Raw genomic sequence first — 16,417 nt, 5'->3', positions numbered from 1 at the left:
CAACCTCTTTTTGTAAACTGATGGGCTTCACATGGCTGTACCTGACTCAGTGCTGAAATTCTGAAATGACAACCATGACGTCTCTGTATGTTTGTGTCCTTGTATGTGTCTTTGTCTTTGGATAACATTGCTGAGGTTGATTTGTGGATGAGCTCTATTTAATTGGCTTAAAGAAAAGTAAGCACTTACACACCAAACTATTCTAAATACAAGAGAAACTGAGCTAAATGAGCTTCAGGTTCATGTGAACTGGGAAATATTCAGTATTAATTAAGACCTGGTATTAACGTTCGTTTGTTGATCTAATTAATATAGACATGCTGTTAGAGTCATCAACATTAAGTATAATACTTTTATTGTGCCTAGGTTTAGTATAAGCTAAATAAAATCTTGTTATATCTGTTGCAAATTTGTCAGCAAGGAAATAACTTGATGTGAAGAAACTTTTAAGGAAAGAAAATGCAAATGAGGTAAGAGCTTTAGGTGAACTTTTTAAAATACTTATCTTTTAGGAAGGTCTATCTAAAATTAATCTCTCCAGATATTTGACCACTTGAAAGTCAGAATTGTGCTAAAGTAAGTGACAGAAGGTTTATGGAAAGTGGACCCTGAAAAAAAGAGTTCTGTACGTGGTCAGGACTAAGTTTAAAATAAGTTTAATTGGGTAAATACATTTTAAAAGTAAGCTGGTGCACAACTTGAATTTCGCTTTTCTCTCTGTTAAGAAGACAAGGTTTCTTAAGATTTTGGACTGCTTTTGATACCAGATTTTAAGTTTTTCTACCTTTTAAGAGATCTGTTCTGTACTTGCCTTTGAAATCTTTTATTGTTACTTTGGCTAAGTGAATAACTATTGTTTCACAGTGACATGGCATCCTATCTGTTTTAAACCCTTTTCTTATTTTTTTGACAAAACTTCCCAACTCAAATTATAATGAAGTTCCTTTGACCTCTAGCTAACTTTGGGGTGCTTCAAAGGGCCCCTGAAACACCCCAAGAGAGATATTAACTAATTAGGTTGAATGACACGGAAAGTGTTGTCAAATAAGCAATAAATCTTCTTAGGTTCTATTGTATGCCAAATGACACAGGTATTCTACAGATTATATGGAGTTCCTAAAATTTGCTATGTCCTGGTAAAATGTTACCAGTCAGGATTCTCTTTATTATCTGAAAGTGTTGCATATCACCGCAGTAACCACGTTACTTTCTCAATTGCACTGTAATCAGATTGAAACGTGCCTTCTTAAGTCTTTCACCATTGTACACAGTCATGGTTTCACTCTGATGCCTTTGCAAAAATGCTTCCTCTTCAAGAAGATTTATAGAAAGGACCTTTGGATAAATACAAGTTTCTGATTTTCAAACCATAAAGGTGAACTGGGTAAGAACTTGAAGAATTCTAATGGGAAACCTGATGGCTTCATAAAGCTGTTAACAAAAACGATTAGTTGCACATGCCTGGGTAAAAGGGTTATAATTATGGTTATAATTTTGGTTATAATTATGGTTATAATTTTTATGGTTTCTATCTGAAAAATGACTGTTTTAACTCTGTGTTTTCCAGGTGTAAGCAAAACACTCCCCTTAAACTCATTATGATTTACAGTCATTTGTTAAATTATACCCTTGTAAGCAGAATTGAAACATTTATCTTTTTCTCTCTACCTGGGTGATCCTGCCAGTAGCATATGCTTGTCTCAAAGATTAAGCCATGCACGTCTAAGTCCGCACCGCTGGTACACTGAAACAGCGGATGGCTCACTAAATCAGTTAGGGTACCTCTGGTCGCTCGCTATTGCAATTGGATTACAAGTAGTTACACTGATCATTGTTCTTTGTTTCCAGATTGTTTGCTCTTTGTGCCTCCCTGCTGTACTGTGTCTTTGTTAACATTACTAGCTGCATTACTTATATCCTGTCTACTTTATAAGATTGGTGTCTCTTACAGTACCCAGTATGGAACCAGGCCTCCAACAATACTTCAATGGCTAAACATCTTGAGGAAACAGACCACATTTATAACATGAAATAATTGTAATAGTGTGATTCTAGGTACAGGAGGAAGCAACAAGGGAAAATGTCTCCTGGATCATAATTAGATAGAGGATCCAGAAGATCTTTAATTAGCAATAGGGCCTAATCCAAAAACTAGCACCTGGAGTGGCATATCAAGAATTCTCCCCTGACCTGGGATGAGCCTCCCAGCGCCGTGGGACAAAATTTGATCCTGAAACGTCTCCCAAACATGGGTCAAAATCCTGACCAAGAGGAGAGGATCTGAGAAATGGAGTACTTCCTGACACATCAGTCATTAGCGACTACAGCCCCCCAACGTGAGCCGGTGAGCCCTGACGAAACTCAGGATATGAGAATATAGGACACAGGCCCCGGAGAGCTGAGGTACATATCAAATGACTGATTTCAGTGAGCCCAGACTCTGGCATCTTCCCGTCCATAGAAAAGTGCTGAATTCCTTAACTTGAGATGTTGCCTCCCAGGCTTGAAGCCCTCAAAATTCCCATCAAAGAGATCGTAACTCTCAACTTTTAGGCTGAGAATATTTTTTAAGGCTACAGGTGTAAAGGACACACTTTCCAGAGAGGAACAAAAAAACCAAAAACCCAACGTTTGGAACACTGGCACCAATGGTGGACACTCCCGGAAAGATCCATCTGATGAAGCAATTAGAAGGGCCGTCACCCCCTTTTATCCACAAGACTGTGGAATGGACATTGACAGTAGGGAATTGTAACAGGGAAGAGCCAAATCGGACTACACATGGGATCTGTTCCTTTTACTTTAACCTTTGCCTTCTGCTGCTTTTGTTCACTAAAAGGATACTGTCTGTACCTGTACATAATGGCCTGCCTCGGGGAACCCTGTCCCTCTGTCTGAATGTTAAACCAAAGTGCCTTTGTTCAGGGAAACATATGGACTCCTTCCACCTGTGGATGGCTACAATTAAGAAGAAATTAACACATCTCCCCAAGGCTGGCCATTCCAGGGGCTATTTGCAAAACTTATGGCCTTCTTACTTTACCTTCTCATATCCTCCCCATCTCTGTATTATAAAAGAAACTGGCACCCAAACCCCAATAAGATGGTTATTTTGAGACTTTACTCTGCCGTCTTCTCGGTCTGCTGGCTTTCTGAATAAAGTCATATTCCTTGCCTCAACACCTCATCTCCGACTTATGGCCTGTCGTGCGGCAAGCAGAGCAAGCTTGGACTTGGTAACATCTTTACTCAGGACACGGTGTCACAAAACGGGACACTGTTTTCTGTTTGTTTGTTTTGTTTTTGTTTTGGGCTGCGCCATGTGGCTCGTGGGATCTTAGTTCCTCGACCAGAGATCCAACCCGCGCTCCCTGCAGTGGAAGCTCGGAGTCCTAACCAATGGACTACCAGGGAATTCCCATGGGACACTGTTACCTGGCAGTCACGGCCCTCACCTTTGTGAGACAGAGGTAGTAGTGTAGCAGGATTGAGAACGTTGTGACGTTTAAAGATTAGGTGGTGAAAGCAGGATTTCACAGGAAGTTAATCTAGTGATACTTGCAGAGAAATGTTGTCAATTCAGCGTTAAGAAGACTGTGGACGAGGTGTGGAGTTTGCAAATAAACTTCATTTTCTAGAGTCAAATCTGCCAAGGCTTCCACTAAATTTGTAGTTGTGGCTATAACCTTAAGACACCTGAGACGGGCAAAAGCAACTGAATCAAGTTGTATGCTATAACAGGCAATGGGCCTGTGTTTACCACCATGCTCACACAGTTCTGCACGGCCTGATTATGCCTTTCATGCACAAATAAAGTAAAAGGTTTTGAATAACCTAAGGTTAATCTATTAAGTAGAGATCTCTTTTCGAACTTAAAAGGGCTAATATACTTTGCCTCCAGTGGAGATCTCACCTTAAAGTATCCGGATCGGGCTTCCCAGGTGGCGCAGTGGTTGACAGTTCACCTGCCGATGCAGGGGACACGGGTTCGTGCCCCGGTCCGGGAAGATCCCACATGCCGCAGAGCGGCTGGGCCCGTGAGCCATGGCCGCTGAGCCTGCGTGTCCGGAGCCTGTGCTCCGCAACGGGAGAGGCCACAACAGTGAGAGGCCCGCGTACCGCAAAAAAAAAAAAAAAAAAAAAAGTTTCCGGATCAACCTGAACCTGATCATTTGGGCAACCCTAAGGCAGGCAGCTCCTGCACTGCTTGCTTTAGCCTTATAAAAACCTGCTTGTGTTTATCTTCCCAAGCAAAGGCTTCAGGAACCAAATCTTTAATAAGTTCACAGAGTGGAAGAGGTAACAGAAAAATTTGGAACCTAGAGCTTGCAATAACCAGCTAAACCTAGAAATCCACAATGCTAGCACTTAGTTGTGAGTCTAGGAAGTTCCTGTATCAGCCTAATTCTCTCTGGAGATAGCTGAGTTCCTTCAGTGCTTAGATTACGTCCTAGGTAATGAACAGCGTCTACGGATAATTGTAATTTTTCCCTTGTGTTCTTTCTCAGATAACTGTTGCAGCAAACAAATGGAATCTTTTATGAATGCCTTATGGAACCTTTACAGTAGCTGAGTACAGCAGGAGGTTATCTCCATATGGTGAAAAGGCTGATTTCTCAGGGAACTAGAGGGTACTTAAATCTTGGTGAAGTACTTGGGAGGAAAAAAGAAGGAGTCCCAGTGAACCCTTGAGGCATAAAAGTGCAGGTATATTGTTGATTGTTCCAAGTAAAGCCATGTAGATATTGGCTGTTGGGTCTCCGGGATGCTGAAGGAAGGTGAACAAAGGTCTCCAACTGTAAACCATTTCAAGTCAGTTGAAGCTTGTGACACAAGGGTGGCTAGGTTTGGAACAACAGGAAAACAGGGAAAAACTATTTTTATTAACAGCTCCCAAGTCCTGGACAAATCGCCATCCTGCCAGGTTTCCAACCAGGCAAGATTGGCATGCTGCAGGGACGAGTACAGGAATGATTACCTCCTGGGCAATTAGGTCTTCTACAATAGCTATGGGACCTTGTATGACCGCAGGCTTTAATAGCTGTTGAGGAAACCTAGGGAGAGGTTTAGCTACATCTATCTGAATCTTTATAGGTTTGCATTTTTTTATTCTTCTGATGTTAACACTGTCAGAAGTAGCCCCCAAATTTGTAGGCATCTCCATCCAATTAGGGAACTTTTGTTGAACTTCCGCTTTTACGTCCAGGAGAGATTGTAAGGAACATAACTGATCAGGTTCACGTTGATCAGGAAATTTTAAGGTGAGATCTCCACTGGAGGCAAAATGTACTGGCCCTTTGAAGTTAGAAAAGAGATCTCTACTGAATAGATTAACTGGGGCTATACTGCATAGCAGAAAGGAATCTTGGTTGAGATAAAAATTCTCTCTGAACTGTATTAGGTACTCCCACTATGGAAACATCCTCTTTACTCAGAGGGACCTGTTGTTCTTTGAGGGTGGGATTTAGAGTAGAAAGCACAGCTCTGGTTAGGGCTAGGGGTAGGGTGTTAAAGGGTTATGTAATTATGTTTACAGTTAGGGTTAGAGTTTAATGTAGATTTCAAAGTAAAATATGAGAGTGGGGTTTAAAGTAGAAAGCATAGCTCCAGTATCAACTAAAATTTGGCCGTTTTTCATTATATTTTCCTCTGGGCTGTTTAAGGTCATTGCTGCTAATAGTTTACCAGAGAACCTCTGGAGTTCTGCCAACTAGGGGAGAGGGTCACGGGGGGGCCCTCCCTTTGAGACAGATATGAGAGCAATTGTGAAGAGTTTGCATAGGACTTTTGAGGACACCTCTTTTTCCAGTGTCCTCACTGATTACAAATGAAACATCAACTTTGGGTCATCAAATTGATCATGGACCCCTAGGAGGTTGTAATGGGGGAGGCCCAGGTGTCATTTTGTGTCCCTTGCCTTAGAGCTGTTGTAACTGTAAGGCTATGAGCTTGGTGGATTTCTGTTTGTGATCTTGCTCCAAGGTCCTTTCAAAATGCTCAGCTATAGTCACGAGTTCAGTCAGGCCTATAGCCTCCCACCCTCTTTTCTGCCCTTTTATCAATCCACTAATCTCAGAAGATAATCCACTTACAAAGAGGGCAGTTAAAGCAGGCTGAGTGGACTTTTTATTCCTTGGAACACCAACTGCTGTAAAAAGAGAGCTTCCAAACTGGCTCTAAAGTCTTCCACAGATTCACCCCTCTTTTGTTTGTATGAGTGAATAATAGAGCAATCATTATTAGGCCAATTAATAATAGACGAAGTGTGAGCAGGGAAGATTTTAGGAATAGCTTATAAAAGGTTAGTTGTTATTCTGCAAGCCTTTTTAGGTTGAGGATCTTGAATATCATCCTAGGGATTATGTCATTTTGCTTCCCACATCCATTCTGGGGCTTCCCCCAGTCCTACCAACATGTGTACAAGTGGATAAAGATCTAGCAGTTTGGGGACATACGCCCTGACAGTGACTCTAAATTCTTTAAAAAATATTGGGGGTTCCTCCAAGGTTTAGAGAATTCTTTGACTACAGCTCTCAGTTCAGTCTTTGACCAAGGGGTAAAGGACACCTGAGGGGGCTCACATGCAACCTCAGGTAGTTTTACTTTAAATGGCAATTGTTAAATATTCTTTTTGGAATAGAAAAGTATTTCAGACAGAAAATGAGTAAAACAAGAGTACTCAGGTGAAAAAGGAAAGGGGGGGACAGTAGGAGTTAAATCTGCAGTCACATCCGTCCTATGGTCTTTTGTTTCAGGTACCTTTTGTCTCTTTAATTTTTCATTAGCTTTTTGTTCTAAGTCTCTAAACGAAGCTATTTTGGAATCTTGAAACCTTCTGTAAACTTTTACATACCAAGTAAAGCAGGCATCTCATTCTCCCTGTGCAATCTGTGAACCCTTGCTCTCTAGTGTTTTCCTTAAATGTACAATCTTGTCTAACTGGAACATGCCCCACAATGACCACTGTAATTCTAGATCAATATTAGTATAATTTTTCCATCTTTCTAAATATCTACAACCTCCAGGACCATAGTTCTTAAATATAAAATAAGCAGGTGTGCCAGAAGCTGGCATTCTCAACTCTTTGGCGATAAAGGATCTCATTTCCTTAGCTAGCCTTTGTCAACCCAAAAGAACACACAAAAAACCTGCGCCTTAATATATCAGCAGTAACAAAGAGATGTTACCATGTCCTGGACAAAAGAAGGCCTGGTATGCACCACCACCGATTCCAGGGATCCTTGGACTGAGGAAAAAGATCCAAACGGCAAATCCCAAGGAATGGGGACTGCAAACTGATTCCAAACAAAATGGAGAACTATAGCCACCACCAACAGCTCCAAGCATGGAAACTGGGGGCTGATTCCAAACAGATGGGCAAGTGCAGACTACACTGTCAGCAGTGCCCAGTGTGGAATCCAGGGAACAAAATTAGGGGCTATGGTTTACCACTCAAAAATATATTGGCAATAACCAAGAGATGTTACTGTGTCCTGGGAATTTCCATCTGAAAGGCTAGGGGTTTGGCCTCAAGGAGAATCCTCTACCAGCCAAACTGACCTGCCCTGTAAAGGAAAGCCAGTTAGATTGGGAGCACAAATGCAAAGAGAATGGAGCTCAAACCAAGAGGAGCTTACCAACAACCTTCGGGAGTGGCAAGAAAGACAGTGAACTCAAAGGAGTTGTGGGCACCACACCTGTTTCTCCTTGTCCCAAATGTTATCAGAAATTTGCTTCAGATCCCATCACTGCCACCAATATATTTACCTTTTTCTTTTTAAAAAGATAAGCATTTAATCATAAAATCATCTTGTTAGCAGTAGCAATCATAAGAGTGGATTTTAGAAAAGTGCACATACATATTTTTATACAGAACATTTCTGGAGGGATACATATTAAACTGTTAGTGGCCACCTCTGCATGCCCCCAATGTATTAAGAAACAAAATTTAACTGAGTAAATTGGAAGATTTACTTTGAATTTTGAATAAATTGGCCTTATTAAACGATTCATGAATCAGGCAGCATCTCATCTGATAGAAAGGGAGATACTCCAACGGGTTACACAACATGGAAGGCTTTCTTTTTTTTTGGCCATGCCACATGGCATGTGGAAATCTTAGTTCCCCGACCAGGGATCGAACCCATGCCCCGTGCATTGGAAGCGCGGAGTCTTGGCTGATGGACCACCAGGGAAGTCCCAGAAGACTTGTATAGTAAGGAGGGTGGGACAAGGAAAGAAAGTCATCATCAAGGGAAAAAATGGAAGTTCACTGGAGGAAAGTAAAACTTCAGGTGACAACGGCATCTCATTGGCTAAACTGCGGAATTTTCTATTAGCTATTTCTATTTCCTACTTCTTGTTGCTGGCCAGGAAGGAAGTCTTCCCTCCTCCAGTTGGGGTAGTAAAGTGGTTGCACTTCCTCTTTGGGGTCAGTAAATGACCTCTTCCTGTTGGAGTAATTGATGATGAGTGGCACGGCATGAGAGCTCCCTCTACGGGCCTTCCAGACTCCAATTCTAGTGCAGGTTTCCTTTTGTTAACATTCACAGCATGTTTTATTGGCAGGAGGAGTCACAATGAGGGAGAAAAGGCCACAAGACTCACCATAAAGAAGGCTCAGAAATGCTTGGGTGGGTCCAAGGGAGGCACAAGGTGGCTGTGGGGTCAGCTGGTGGCTACAACGATCACATGGTTCCCTCTGATGGGTTTGCAGCTCGATGTGGAAGAGTGAATAAAAGGGTCAGTTCATCCTATCAGAGAAACATGAAACTGAGATAAGCTTCCCACTGCTAGAAGCATCTTGAGCCTTCAGAAAAGAACAGAGAACATGTCTAAAGGGTTTGGGAACATCAGAGCCGTTATCTCCTCAGAGTGGGACTCCCCAGGCTCTCCAGGTCTCAGTCCCCAACTCTCCCTCAGTGACAAAGCCTCCCTACCTCTGTCCTTGTCAGCTCAGTGATCCCTAGAGGTCCTGCCTATCCGTGAGGACTTAGGTTTCCATGAGACAGGTTGGTTGAGACCTAGTGATACAGTTGACCAGCCTGATATGCAACAGTTCCCACCACCCTGGGGCAGTTGGGCTCAGGGACACATGGCTCTGGACCCCATGTGGAGGGTGTCCTTGCACGTCCGCTGTGCCACAGAAGAGCCAGGAATGCCTGTAGCTGTCCAACTGATTCTCAGGGGGTTTTCCTGGGAGAGCCCTTGGTCATCTGACCTCCTATCCAGGAAGCCCCATGACTTTCTGACTGCTGCCTGTCATGCCAACAACACACCTGTGAAGGTTCTGCTCTGCATGGCCATCTGTCCGCCAGGCGCCCCCTTCTAGGGACCCAGACGCTAGGACCACACAAATGCTGAAGGAGTGTCCACCTGCCTAAGGTACAGACACCCCTGTATCCATCTGCATGATTTCTACTGGGAATCAACAACATTTATGGGGATTCTCTGGCCCTAAAGAACAGACCAACCTGATAGGAGCAATGCAATGATTCACAATTACCAGGGTCAATGCACATATACAAGGGCCCATAGCCCCAGAAGCCCCACTCACAATTCACATGAGTGTCCCATACATACCCACCGATGCCCAAATATTCTTGCTTCATACATACACAATCCAAACACGCACATCAGTGGTACGCTGCTAAGTGCTTGATAAAAAGCTCTCCGAGAAAGGCGGGAAAGACTTCACTTATGGTATCTACATGGTATAAATATTCCCAGCATGACCAATTTCAAGCTACCCACCTGACATCACTAAACACACAGCTGGGAAGAGAGATGCACCATTGACTCTCCCAAGACACATCCCATAACTTTTCCTGTGAATATGTGCACAGAATCCACTTACACCCCAAGTAGAACTCTCAACTCCCACCACAGATATATAACCAAAAGGATACCACGGATACATTTGTGTTTGTACATATATATATATATATATATATATATGTATCCTGAACACACACCCTCACCCTGAATAAATACACAAACAGACCACCTCTTACTACCTAAATTTTTACAGATGAAACCTTACTCACCCTGAATATTCACATTCCACTCTCACAACTATATATACACACACAACATGGGCCTGAAAACAAACATGTGCAACCAATATGCCATCCAGATGTACACACTGAGCACCTAAGCACACAGGGTCACCAAGTACACAACTGTCTCATGTGCAACCCAAAAAAAGACCCATATGCAATCCCACAGCCCTAAAATACATATACTGCAGGATTCCTGCACACACACATAACCTACACAGCCCACTGGTTTCCAAACACACAAACTCAACTCTCACATCCCACAGCATACCCCAGAAGCCCCAGGAACTCAAAACCACACACAGACACAAATAATCTATACTTATCAAATACAGCTGACCCTTGAACGACTTGGGGGTTAGGCCGCCAACCCTCCATGCAGTGGCTCTGCATCCATGGATCCTGTAGTAGTCCTGTAGTAGTTACTGAAAAAGAAATCCACTATACGTTGAGCCGTGTGGTTCAAACCCATGTTGTTCAAGGGTCAACTGTACATATAAGTCCACCTCACTAATACTGAGAACACACATACAAGCAACACCACTAAATTCTTCAGGCATTACATTTTGAAATAGACACATAGAGGACTCGAAGCCTCCTGCTACACTCACAAATCACAAATACACACATCCACAAACTACTCATGAGTATACACCCCAAATGCTCAGACACACTCAAAACAGAAAAACACCGACAACCTCTGCAGTCTTACTAAGATACATACACAATTCTCACACACCTATGGACACACACATGCAAATATTCCTAACCCCTGAACATATGGATCCCCTCCCAAACACTATACATTATGCTACCTCTCCAGAATACAAGCTCCCCACCACTACTCCAACATACAAACTGTATAGGTGTGTGTGTGTGTATATATACATTTCTACCCTCACCCTGAATATATAGACAGACCACCTCTTACTCCTACCAAACACATGTATAGACACCCTAGCGTTCTCCAAAGAAATACACTTTGAATACTCCTAACAACTCCATACCTTATGAACAAACTCTGATAATGCATGCACCTGATGATGGACACGCACACGGATTAGAATACACAAGTAAGATACATGGAAATATCTCCAGCAAACCATTTATGAAACAACTTCCATATATCAAATTATCCCTAGCTATCAGGAGCCAGCTCACACATATGCAAGTACTAACAAATACCCGTATCACATATTTCTAATACATACAAATGCAATTGTCCATCTTCCCTGTAGAAACATAGAACCCCACCTCTCTATCAGATACACTCACTTCCCAAAATACATAAGCCCAAGAGGCTCCTACTGAAAATTACAAATGCACAGCCTCAGCAAATATTCCTCCAAGTGGCCATGCCCCTTGAATACACACACAAACTCATTGAACACACAACTCTCCACAAGTCCCAAATAGAACCACAATTACCCAGTACACTACAAATAGGCAATAATGTCACCCTATACGCCCTTTGTTCCAAATACACATACAGTACCACACTACTGGCGTATACATAACCCCATAGTCCCAACCTCTCACGCAGAATGAACTCTGCCATCTTGCAGAATACAGGATCATACAAACACAACATACCTACACATTCAACATCCACCAGCCCCATAAAATAGTCACAGACCTGCCCTCTACACATCCAAATATACATACACAGCTCCTGAAAATGCACACCCACAAACACCCCATAACCATACAACATGCCCTGAATACACAAATGATCAGCCTACATTCCCCAAATATACAAAATTAACAGACTGGACACCCAAAGTAATATACACCACTACTTTTCCTGACATTGCCCTTACGCATATGCAAATAATCCTTCCAAATCCACCATTAGACACACACAAATCCCCGAATTCATGGGTGAAAAAAACACATGTAAACATATTCCCCAAACACCAAATTACAAACACCTAACCACCAACTCCTTGAGTATGCCTGCGTCACATCTCAACACCCTCCAAATACAACACTCACTCTTACACACTCTCACAAAAACACAGGCATGACCTCCCTTCAAACACAAATATCCACGGACAAAACCAACCCACACATTTGACTACCTATCAGATTCCCACCAACCAATTAAGTATGTACAGACCCCATCTATGCTTGCAAATCAATCATGATTTGACACCAGACTACAAATACATGTTTATTACCACATTCAGCAAAGTTGCTCGCATCACCGACAAAAGAATGCAGTTTGAACATAAGTGTTGACTGATGTTTTTATGATAAGAAGGAAGACACTAGTGAAACGATGAGTGTGTTCCTTCCATCTTCGCTCATTTTCCAATCACCTGAGCTACACCTTCGGAACCAGATGAGGGTTTTCAACTCGCAAGAACTTCCCTCTAGCTTTTGTACTCTTCACAACGCGCAGACTAGAACGGCACCTGTTTGATAGCCCGCACACACTATTTAGCCCCCACTGTAGGCCCCGCAATCACTGAACCCTTCATGCAGCCGGCTCCCCAGTGGTGCCGATAATCCTGGGGTAAACATCTCAAGGGAATCGAGCTCTATGGGGGCGTGAATCCACATTGTGGGGAGTCTCCTTACATGGACAAGGGCACAAATAACCCACAGGGTGAACAACAGTGCAGAGCGGTGACACCTGAGGGGTGAAAAGTCCCCGTACCCCTTACCTCAGGATTCCTAGAATTGACTCTACAGGCCGCCATGACAGGCCCCTCCCCCGCCGGACAGCCATTGGGGCCCCACCCTCCGCGCTCGCGCATGCGCTCCTGTCTTCCGGAGCAAACTGCCCCAGCAGACACCGGGAGCTGTTGAAGGACGGCGATCCGCGTGCCCGAGAGCCCCGCCCCAGTGGACGTGCACAGGCGTGCGCGGGCGTGCAGGCGCGGGGTGCGCGGGCCTAGGAGGTCTCTGCAGGAGAGGACAGAAATGGAGGGTCGGGCAAGCTGCGGAACTTCTCTGGCGACGCTCCTCGCTGGGAACCTTCGTGACGGTCTCTTCTTAAAACCAGCTCTTGGGAAATGTGCACTCGTGAGTTTTATATTGCACTCGTGAAACCCATGCACTTAGCTACAAAGAGTTCTGGAGAGCTCCGCTGTAAGCACAGTGGCCTCAAATTGGGGCAAGTACTTTCATGCCCTTTGGACTGCCGTTCCTTGGTTCTTGTTAATGCCTTTCAAAAAACAGTAGGTCCTTTTTCCTAGCACACCTGCAGTTTCCGTTAAAGAACAATGCTAGCAAAGAATTTCAGACCTGGGAAACACTCTTAAGATACTGTCTCCTGACTCCGTTCCTAGAGTTTTTCCAACGCATTTACTCTACTAGAATATTTTTTCTCAGTGTTCACAGGTGTTTCCTTTGTACGGTTTTGGGGTTTTTTAAAAAATAATTTTGAGAAAGGGTTGACCATCTGGGCCAATTTCAACAGGTAGTATGGGAACAATTTTATTTTCCCTCCCTCCTTTTTTATAATATCTTGCAGGATTTCAGTTGACAATAAAACAACAACAAAAACAGTAGCGGGATCGACTCACTGCCCTGACTTTGTAATACTTCCCGAAGAGACGTCAGTCATCAGATCCGCTTTCTGGTCAAATGCAAGATTAGAGCATTTCTCACTCAACAGGATGCCTCTGAAGACCCCTCCCATGTAACAGCACTAAGCGCCTCCAAGTGCAGACTTGAAAACTCCACAAGACACAAACATGGTATCTCTTCGTTTCTTTAATGTTTCGTGATTGAGTGGAAGATGAACTGTCTTCTGAGGCTTGTGATGCATGTCCAGAGATGTTTTTTCTCAGTAGTCAATGCCCGCCCCCACCTTCTGTGCAGGAAGTCAGAGATCATGATCCAAAGGACTTTTAGATACTCCCTTCTGTGACTGGTCTTCCCAAGTTACATTTGGGCTAATTTGATTATCTCTGTCTGTGGGGTGTAGGATTTTGAAGTATTACAAAGGTGATTGCAGAATTGGGACTGGCTAATTTTTGCACAGTGCAATTTTTGTATCAGTGGCCTTGAGAAGAGTCCTTCAAATACTGTATCAGAATTATGAGTGAGAATCTTGTAAATAATTGGTTGAATGAATGAACAAAGGGAGGAAGCAACAAGGAAGCCTGCCTTTCTCGAGTGCCTGGGTACAATATTTTGCCTCACCATTCCTCTAGTATGAAGTTATTGGTTGCAAATCATTTAAGTTTTCCTTCATTATAAAAGCTCCAGGGCTTCCCTGGTGGCGCAGTGGTTGAGAGTCCGCCTGCCGATGCAGGGGACACGGGTTCGTGTCCCGGTCTGGGAAGATCCCCCATGCCGCGGAGCAGCTGGGACCGTGAGCCATGGCCGCTGAGCCTGCGCGCCCGGAGCCTGTGCTCCGCAACGGGAGAGGCCACAACAGTGAGAGGCCCGCGTACCGCAAAAAAAAAAAAAAAAAAAAAAAAACCTAGGTTGATGGATAAAGACGTGAAAGGAAGGAACTGTCATGCTCAACCTCGGTGCCGTGAATCAAAACAACAGTTTATAAACTGCCTAAAGAGGCACACGCCAATTGTGTTGCCACTGTGGGAGGTGGAAGGAACTTCCGGTTCTTGCCTACCTGCCAGAGCCCTCGTGGAATGTCCCCCCAGCGCACGCCACCCCACCCCGACCCACGTGCCCTCTGCCCCTCCCCCACCGCAGAACGGTTCAGCCCGCATTTTCCGGTTTACTTTCAAACGTGTCCCTCGTTGACTTGGATCCCGAGCGTTTGCTGAAGCAGGTCGCTCTCTGGCTCCTGGTCTTGACTTTTCTCATTGAGGCTACCAGGCAGCAGTAGTCCGTGCCCAAGCCTGCAGGATGGCTTCAATAGGAGGTAAGCCTATAGGCTGGGGGTGTGTTCTCAGAGACCCTGCCATCCTCACATCCTTCAGGTTCACACGTTACACTTAACTGTGGGCACCTAGTTGGACTGAAGTAGAGGGAGAAGAGAGCACTGGACGCACAAGGACATTTCACCTGGGGAGACTGGGGAGCCTGAAGAAACCTGAGACTGCCCTGGGGAGGAGGGGTCGTTGCAGGTGGATCAAGAGGAATTGCCCTGGCTATGGAGAAAGGATGGCAGCAGACAGTCTGATTCTTTCTAGAAGGGAGACAAGCCACTTTGAAACGTGTGTGTAAGGATGTGTGTGATGTCCTGGTGGTGACACAGGGAGGGTCATGAGGAAAGCCTAGAGCTGTATTGTGTTCCTGAGGCACCTGAAGCTTGCCTCACCATATCTTTCAAAGGGATTTGAACAGGAGCATACTGTATCTCAGGGGGCCGTGGGGAGAGATGGTCTTGGTGAGAAAACTATTCAATGGGGCTGTGTGTGGCCACACCTGCAGTGAAGTGTCCTCTCCGAGAGCTAGGCAGGGGGTTACTCTAACTGCCGCAGCCCACACCTCGTCCACTCCTCCCAGCCCAGAGCTCACTTGTCAGTTCAGGTAACTGTTGCCTTGGATTCAACAGGGGATGGGCAACCATTACGAGTAACTTCAGCCAAGAGAGGGCTCAGGTTCCTGAGTTGCTCTGAATTGTTCTTCCTTTTATGGAATGGCAGTACTTCAGACCTACTTCATCTTGGCCAGTATCTCATGGTGGACCCTCAGGCTGCCTTGAGAGGAAGAGTTTGTTCCTATTTCAGGTCACTCCTTCATGGACAGGGAACAGATGTGGAGTGGGGTTGTTTCGGGTGGAATGTCTATGAAGGCTGCTTCCTCTTTTAAAGGGGGAAGGAGTGTAGCCCAGGATCAGGAAGATGATCTTCTGTGTTACTATTAAACGTCCTATGACATCTGTTCTGGTGAGTTAGGTGCACCGTGGTGTGTACCTTGTTCTCCTGAACAGGGATGTGTTTCAGACAACTTGATCGCCATGGCATCTGGCTTATGCCTGCATCTCAGATTGTCTCTCCGTTATTGGGAGCTGGAAGGGGAAGGACCACAGGCAGTCTATACTCCCACGACCAATGTAACATGACAATTCCCTGGCCCTTGTTTAATCCTCTGCAGCCATCACTGGCTGTGAAATGACAGAATCTAAGGGACACGCGCCTACTTCTCAGACCACCCCAAGCCCCTAGGAACAGAACTCCTGACTGATGACAGTGACTCTGGGCACTGGGGAAGGGGTGGCAGGACCTGGCCCATGTTACGTATCTGCTGTGGGTTGTTCGGAGATGCAGGTGCTTTCTGGGCCAGTGTCATGGGTTTGTATCAGGATTCCATTAGAGATATTTTCCAGCATTTTGTTTTGTTTTGTGAGGCTAGGAAAGAGAGAGGGAATTTATACTGAGCATCAGGAAAAGGAGGACTGAGGAGGAGGTGGGGCCCTAATATTTTACACA

General features: G+C 44.5%; 1 protein-coding gene and 1 long non-coding RNA gene across 6 annotated transcripts in view; one reads left to right on the top strand and one right to left on the bottom strand.

Moving 5' to 3' along the window:
* Nucleotides 1-16,417, top strand: part of LOC309808830 (forkhead-associated domain-containing protein 1-like) — a gene marked incomplete at both ends in the record, with an annotated part of 1,104,685 nt that overhangs the window by 593,171 nt on the left and 495,097 nt on the right. The window lies entirely within an intron of this gene.
* LOC309807104 overlaps nt 1-16,417 on the bottom strand; it is a 125,475-nt gene that overhangs the window by 228 nt on the left and 108,830 nt on the right. The window contains exons 3-4 of one of the 5 annotated variants that reach the window (XR_014294494.1): nt 8,608-8,753; nt 3,561-3,594 (exon numbers count right to left, since the gene is read on the bottom strand). This is a non-coding gene — a long non-coding RNA (uncharacterized lncRNA). Of the gene's footprint in view, nt 1-3,560; nt 3,595-3,674; nt 3,697-7,308; nt 7,774-8,481; nt 8,754-16,417 lie in introns of those variants that run through there. The other 4 variants (XR_014294495.1, XR_014294496.1, XR_014294493.1 and 1 more) reach the window with 4 other exon arrangements.

Source organism: Mesoplodon mirus (assembly GCF_964341445.2).
Source record: "Mesoplodon mirus genome assembly, chromosome: 7".
Lineage (NCBI taxonomy): Eukaryota > Metazoa > Chordata > Mammalia > Artiodactyla > Ziphiidae > Mesoplodon > Mesoplodon mirus.
This window is presented reverse-complemented; position numbering and strand designations above follow the sequence as displayed.